This window comes from Danio rerio, chromosome 16, assembly GCF_052040795.2.
Source record: "Danio rerio strain M-AB ecotype USA chromosome 16, GRCz13ab, whole genome shotgun sequence".
Lineage (NCBI taxonomy): Eukaryota > Metazoa > Chordata > Actinopteri > Cypriniformes > Danionidae > Danio > Danio rerio.
Genome location: NC_141036.1, coordinates 46130754 through 46137620, shown reverse-complemented (window position 1 = coordinate 46137620; position 6867 = coordinate 46130754). Strand labels below are relative to the sequence as shown.

General features: G+C 36.8%; 1 long non-coding RNA gene across 1 annotated transcript; it reads left to right on the top strand.

Moving 5' to 3' along the window:
- The first annotated feature begins 3091 nt into the window (after positions 1–3091).
- Positions 3092–6572, top strand: LOC147840381 (uncharacterized). The gene is made up of 2 exons (XR_015512027.1): positions 3092–5436; positions 5503–6572. It is a non-coding gene; the product is annotated as an uncharacterized LOC147840381 (long non-coding RNA).
- The last annotated feature ends 295 nt before the right edge of the window (positions 6573–6867 follow it).

The window sequence follows — 6867 nt, the reverse complement described above, 5'->3', positions numbered from 1 at the left end:
ATAGCAAGTGCCTAACCTAAGTGAAGTTTATTCATAAATTAATTTTGAGAGGTTCACATGCTTAAGATTAACCATGGCTGGTCCCGCATTAGCTAACATATGATTCACCAATCAGATGATTCCTAAGTCACTCTAAATAACCGGTTTCTTACCTCAGTATCTTAGTCTTGAAGAATTCCCCCTCCTACCCCTACTCCTTCCTCCTTTTTCTAGATTGGTTGACACGGGGGCCCAGTGATTAACACTGTTACCTCACAGCAAGAATGTCACTGTTTAAAAGTTCTTACTGAGCCAGTCGACATTTCTCTGTGGAGTTTGCATGTTCTCATGTGGTTTTCCCCCAGGTTCCCCGGTTTCTTTCCACAGTCCAAAAACACGCAATATAATTAATTTGACCATTCCAAATTGGCACTGTAGATGAGCACTTCGTAAAGGCTGGTTTATACTTCTGCGTTGAGTGATCGGCGTGACCCATGGCGCCTGCCTTGCGCATAGTCGTGCATTTATGCTTCTGCGTGCTGTTTGTGTTGCTCTGCAGTAACGCTTCCTAAACTCTAGCTGGCAGTAGGTTTTTATGTTCCTCTCTGTCAAGTTTCTATGGTGTTTTGTTTTTTCTGAACGATACCTTAATGTACAAGTAGCTAAAACTCAGTTATTCTAAGGCTGGAACCGGCGGATGTGCAACAACTATAATCATGAGGTAAACACAACTTGACACTTGTAAACACACACCAACGGGTTCATGCAGCTCTCAGTTCTGCCCACACTTGTCAGCACTACAAAGTCGACCACTCACAGAGCTTGCACTACACGTCTTTGCAACATGTAGTTACATTTTTTGAGACAATACGTGTCAGAATCTGTGTTAGCCACCGCATAGGCTATGTGACCACGCGAAGGCTGTGCAGGAGCATATGCATGCGCTTAACGCAAAAGTATAATTCAACCTTAAGCAGTATAGCTACCCCTATAATCTCTCATTAGCCATTAACAAGATGGAGGAATTTATTTAAGATTTAAGATCAGGGTTCAAGGATTTAATTAGCTGAGGGCTCTCACCTGGGACAGCATGCCAAACAAGCTTTATTATCAATCTTCAACTAAGTGTGCACTCTTGAAACAGTATCATTCTGAGTGTGCCTCAAACAAGTGAGTGGGTTTAACAAACCACCTGTTAGAAAACACTTTTTCATCTCTCTGACACTTTAACACTTAAACCAGTTTTGCATTGTTGGACATGTTCTTGTATTTACTCTATATCTTAAAAAAAAAATGCTTATTGCTTCACACAGGCGAGTGGACTTGACAAACCATCTGTAGAAACACTGTTCTCTCTCCCTCCAAAAAAAAAAAAACACTCTCCCCTCCTAACTCTAGGACTTAATTCTCTGAGCACTAACAGTTCCTATGTATAGTTATCACTTCTTATGTGTATTGCCTCTTCTTTTTGAATCGCTGAATGCCTCCTCAATTGTAAGTCACTTTGAACAAAATTGTCTGCCAAATGACTAAATGCGAATGTATATTTTGTTTTTAATAATCCTTCTAGAAAATCTAGTGCTCTTATTATTATTTTATCCATTTCTCAGTGAATATAGGCAATAAACAGATATATTTATTAAAATAATATTTTAGTCACCAAAAATATTTAGAAATTAAAAGATAATACTATTAAATTTAAGCAAATATTGCAAAAAATAAAAATAAAAAAACATTTACCACCTACATTAACATTTTTTTTTTAAAATTTGTATTTAATATTTTACTATAACATATAATATTGGGTTTACTAGTTTTTGGACCGTTATCGTAAGTTATTTTTTTAGATAAGCTCCAGAATTGGCTTCAGTACTGACTAATCTAATATATAAGATTATATACTAATCTTATATGCACACATATAATATTGTATAGCTTTCTATTAAAAATATGAATTTAAAAGATAGATTTGTGAGGGGTGTAATATGCTGAGCACTGTACAGTTATTTATATTTTGTTCCAAACTGACCATGCTGCTCTATAATAAATAAGCTGTTTAAGCTGAGTAATTATGCAGCTCACAAAACCTGAAATTTCTTATGGAAACCTGAAATTTCTTAACCATAAAATTTACTCATGAAAGTGGATTATTAAATCTCTGAGGCTATCGACTTTATTACCAGTCTGAATCGGCACTGGATAACACCCATTTATTCTTTTCTTTCACCCACTATTATCCTGTTAGATCACTGGCATATGAAGTCCTCGAATGCGTTTCAGCTCTTGCATCTCTGCCATGTGTAATGAGGGGTATTGTGTCTCTGATCGGCTGTTCTGACATTCGTCTGTCGTTTCTCATTTTCACATGAATTCCGCTGAAGTGGTATATTTAGGGTAATTTTCTTCAAGTTCAGACAGACCTGTAAAAACCTGCATACTGATTATCTAAATAGAGCAGTATGCTAGGAAGAAAGAAAGCTGCTGGGTGTGGTCATTTTTAGTCATGTATATTATTTTATTTCATACAGTTTGTTTTCTTTTTTAAGGCAAGGAACTGTATGTGAATACAGAAATGGATTTTTAACATGTTTTGTGATGCAGGTTTTCATATGCAAATGAGACATAATTTAATTGAATATCTGCTAATTTGTAATTATTACTAGCACAGTCAGGTTCAATATTGTTGTTTAATTTTTTAACACATTAATGATAAAGGTTTTAACTGAGTGAGTTTTTTGGGAATCACATTAGCATTGCTTTATAATTCAGAAACTAAAAGCCAGAAAAAATAGTTCTGTAGAATAAAATGTATATTATCAGGAAAAATACATATAAACTCTGATTAAAACTTTCACAAGATGGCTGGGTAGTTTGGTGTGTGAAGAAATGCTGAAGTATAGAGTAAGATTTATGCCTCATTACAGGAAAAAAAAAAAAGCTACAGTGAGTGACAGTTCAAAATTACCACTACCTCTGCATGTGACGCTGCCGCGGGACAAAGCGATTATTAAAATGTTAACATTTTACAACAAGTGTAACATCAGTTCGCGACAATGACGCCAAGGCACACTTGTCAACCCTCCCGTTTTTTTGGGATTCTCACTATCATCCTGTAAAGGAATTTTCCCATATTTTCAATCTTTCCTGACATGAGGGAGAATTAATGATGTGCTCATAATAATTTGTGGGTGCAAATCATTTTAAAAGTGTATTTTTGGATGTTTTCATTGCATTAGACAAAAGTAAGACAAAAGTAAGTCATTTAGCCAAAAAAAAAAAAAAAAGCTAAATCTTAAAATTGACATACATAAAAAGTGTTTTTGCTTGTGGTGCCTCATTTTAATGTATGTAACCGTGTTAGAAACTTAACCAACACTTCATGCATGTATGACTTCCACATGATCCACGGCAGCAAACAGCCATTAGCAAAGGCAAATTAGAATAATGCGACCTTCCTCCTAGTGTGATGTGCCAGTTTTACGGAGGCAATTCCGGGTCAGAGTTTTTATGGATGCCAAACACGCATCCTTCATTATGACCTCATAACCGTCAGCTTAAATAGACTTGTTTTTGCTGAGTGTAAATGGATAAACAAGAACACAGCATTAATGAAAAACACTTCACTCAACACTTGTGTTTGAAATATTGTTTCATCAACTCCATTAGGTTAAAAAAGAGATTGATGTGACAAACAGAGCTACAATTCCAACATAAAATTAAATTACAGTCTGATAGAGGGACATTTATAGCACGGCAGAAGTCTGCTTTGGATGTTTTATGACCTTAAATAGAGGTGAATATATGTACACTCAGTTTATAAATATTAGATTTTGTCAAACCTGCAGATGGCTGTGTACAAGTGGATGGCTACATGTAAACACTTGTCTCTTAAAGAGATGCACACAATTTATTGTTTACTGGTCATACAATTGTATAGAAAAGAAAAAACACATCTATCACCACTTCACTCGTATTATGAGAATTAGTAATAATTTATTTTTATTCATCCTAAAATTGAACAAATATCACTATTTCATAATAATATTTTGGATTAAATAATATCATTTAATATAATGTTTATTAGTGTGTATTGCATGTGTATGTTTTTAACATTTTTGATAATTATGATTGTAGTTATTCATGACCCATACTGCCTTGTATCAACGGTTCAGGCTGGTGTAATGGTGTGGGGGATATTTTCTTGCCACACTTTGGGCTCATTATTACCAATTGAGTATCGTGTCAATGCCACAGCCTACCTGAGTATTGTTGCTGACCATGTCCATCGCTTTATGACCACATGATGGCTACTTCCAGCAGGATAATGAGCCATGTCATAAAGCACGTATCATCTCAGACTGGTTTCTTGAACATGACAATGAGTTTACTGTACTGAAATGGCCTCCACAGTTACCAGATCTAAATCCAATAGAGCACCTTTGGGATGTTGTAGAACGGGAGATTTTGGCAAAATTAAGTTCTGAAGGCAAAAGAAGGTTTAACCCGGTACTAGTAAGGCGTACCTAATAAAGTTGCCGGTGATTGTTTATATTACAGAATATTGTAAGTAATTGTATATTTGCCACGATCACCAGCGAGGCCTTACAAATTGCCGGAAAACATGCACTATCACCCGTGGCACAATTCTGACACTAAAATGAACTACAAGTCCTATGATTTCATGCACGCACACACACACCTGGGCCAGATTTTCCTTGATTGCAAACACACAGCTGAAGCCTTTGACAAATGATTACAAGGACTACATATTTACTCACACACACTCTTTGCTAAGATTATGAAACTGCAAGTGAGCATTGTGAAATGTTTCCTTGTCTTGTCTGCCTTGTTTTTTGACGTTTGCTTTGTTTATTGTTCTCTGTTGTTTTTCCGCCAGTCCTGATCATATGCCTGTACTCTGACTATGCTTTATTGTCCCTGTATTGACCTTTTGCCAGCCTGATGATACTCTTAAGGCTGATTTATACTTCTGCGTCAAACGCCGGCGTATGCTACAGTGCTGACGCATAGCCCTTCGCCGTGGCCGTCACTGACGTGCACCTCTCAAAAAATGTAACTACACGTTGCAACGACGCGTAGCGCAAGCTCTGTGATTGGTCGGCTTGGTAGCGCTGACGAGTCTGGGCGGGACCAAGAGCTGCGCGAATGACGCGAGCTGGACGCGAGCCCAATGTAGCAATTGTTTACAAGTGTGGAGTCCCGTAAAGGAGCTCCTGATGGAAAGTTTTGTTTTGTGTTTACCTCATAGTTAAAGTTGTTGCACGTCCGCCGGTTCCTGCCTCAAAATGAGCGAGTTTGAGCCACTTGTACATCCAGGAAGTGTTCAGGAAAAGCAAAACAGCAGAGAATAAACTCGACACAGAGGAACATTAACACCTCACTGCCCACTAGTGTTTCGGAAGTGTTAATGCAGACCAACAGAGACAGCGCGCAGAAGTATGAATATAAAGTATAAATATAAAGTATGAATATAAAGTATAAATATAAAGTATGAATATAAAGTATAAATGCACAGCCACGCGCGTTGCATGCGCCGTGGGTTACGCCGGTCACTTGACGCAGAAGTATAAATCAGGCTTTAAAGGTGCAGTATGTAAGTTTGAAACCCAGTGGTTGAACTAGGTGTTGCATTCCTGGATCAAAACAAATGCAAGCCCGGGTTGCTGGACCAACAGGACCGAGTCTGACTATCAGGCCTAAAGGCTGACCGTGTTCAAAATAAAAGCAATGGCACGCAATGGAAGGAATATTTTCCATAAGAAATATTTTACATAATTTTTTTTCTAACCAACTCCTTGAATTTATATATTAAAAACGGCTTTTATATCTTGCAGCTGAACAACAGAAAACTGACAATAAACATCTCAGAAACACCATCATGTGCTTTATTCAGTGTTAAATGCTAGCAATGTGCCATTTTACATGACAGTTATTGCCATAGCAGCAGATAGTTCACCTCAGATCTTAAAAATGAAATAAACTGTTTGAAATTGAACCTTAGAACTTTAGACTCAAAACTAACACATATCAGTGATTCAGCATTTATATTTAATAATGTTAAAGAGGCTTATTTTGTATTAATTATATCATAAACCTTACCACTTTGTGAGTGATTTCTGTCATGTTTCGTCTAGTGAAAATAAAGAAACTGCTTATCACTGCAAATCTCATCACGTAGCGTGTTGTTAGAGGACAGGATTAAAATGTTACCTGCTCACATTATCACATTTTATTATTTGCTAATTAATAACCTCATGTGGAACTCTGAATCTGCATCTCATTCTGGAGTCTGCTACTATCCACCGGAGGTGGCAATTTGGTCATGGGCGCATGCTTTGAGAGCCTTTACAAATGAATGAATGAAATAAGCAGTTTTCCAACATGGGAACCTGAGGTGATGAAACATAATTGGCTAAACTGGCAACCGTTCCGGCATCTAACAGACATTTTCAAAGCAGAATATCTGACCTTAGCATTGTTTTTCAGATAAACAAGCATGTTTCATAAATATTATAGTATTTTTATGCTTTAGAAGAGTCAAAAAATGTAATAAACTGCACTTGGATCCTCAACTCGTCAACCCAACTCATTACAGTATTATATATACACACACATTTCTCCTTCATTGACAATAAACCATTCTCATTAAAACATGGTGCATGTTGTCTTATAAGTGACTCAATCTTACAGATGGCGTTGAATCATTTGCAAACGGATAATGAATCAATGATAACACTGATATTATGAGCTCACACTGCTGGCATCAGATTACATAGTTATATAATTACAACTACAACACACTCTTTGCTATTTTACTGCCAATTGCTCAAAATCACCACGCATACCAGAAATATGACCGGTGAACTG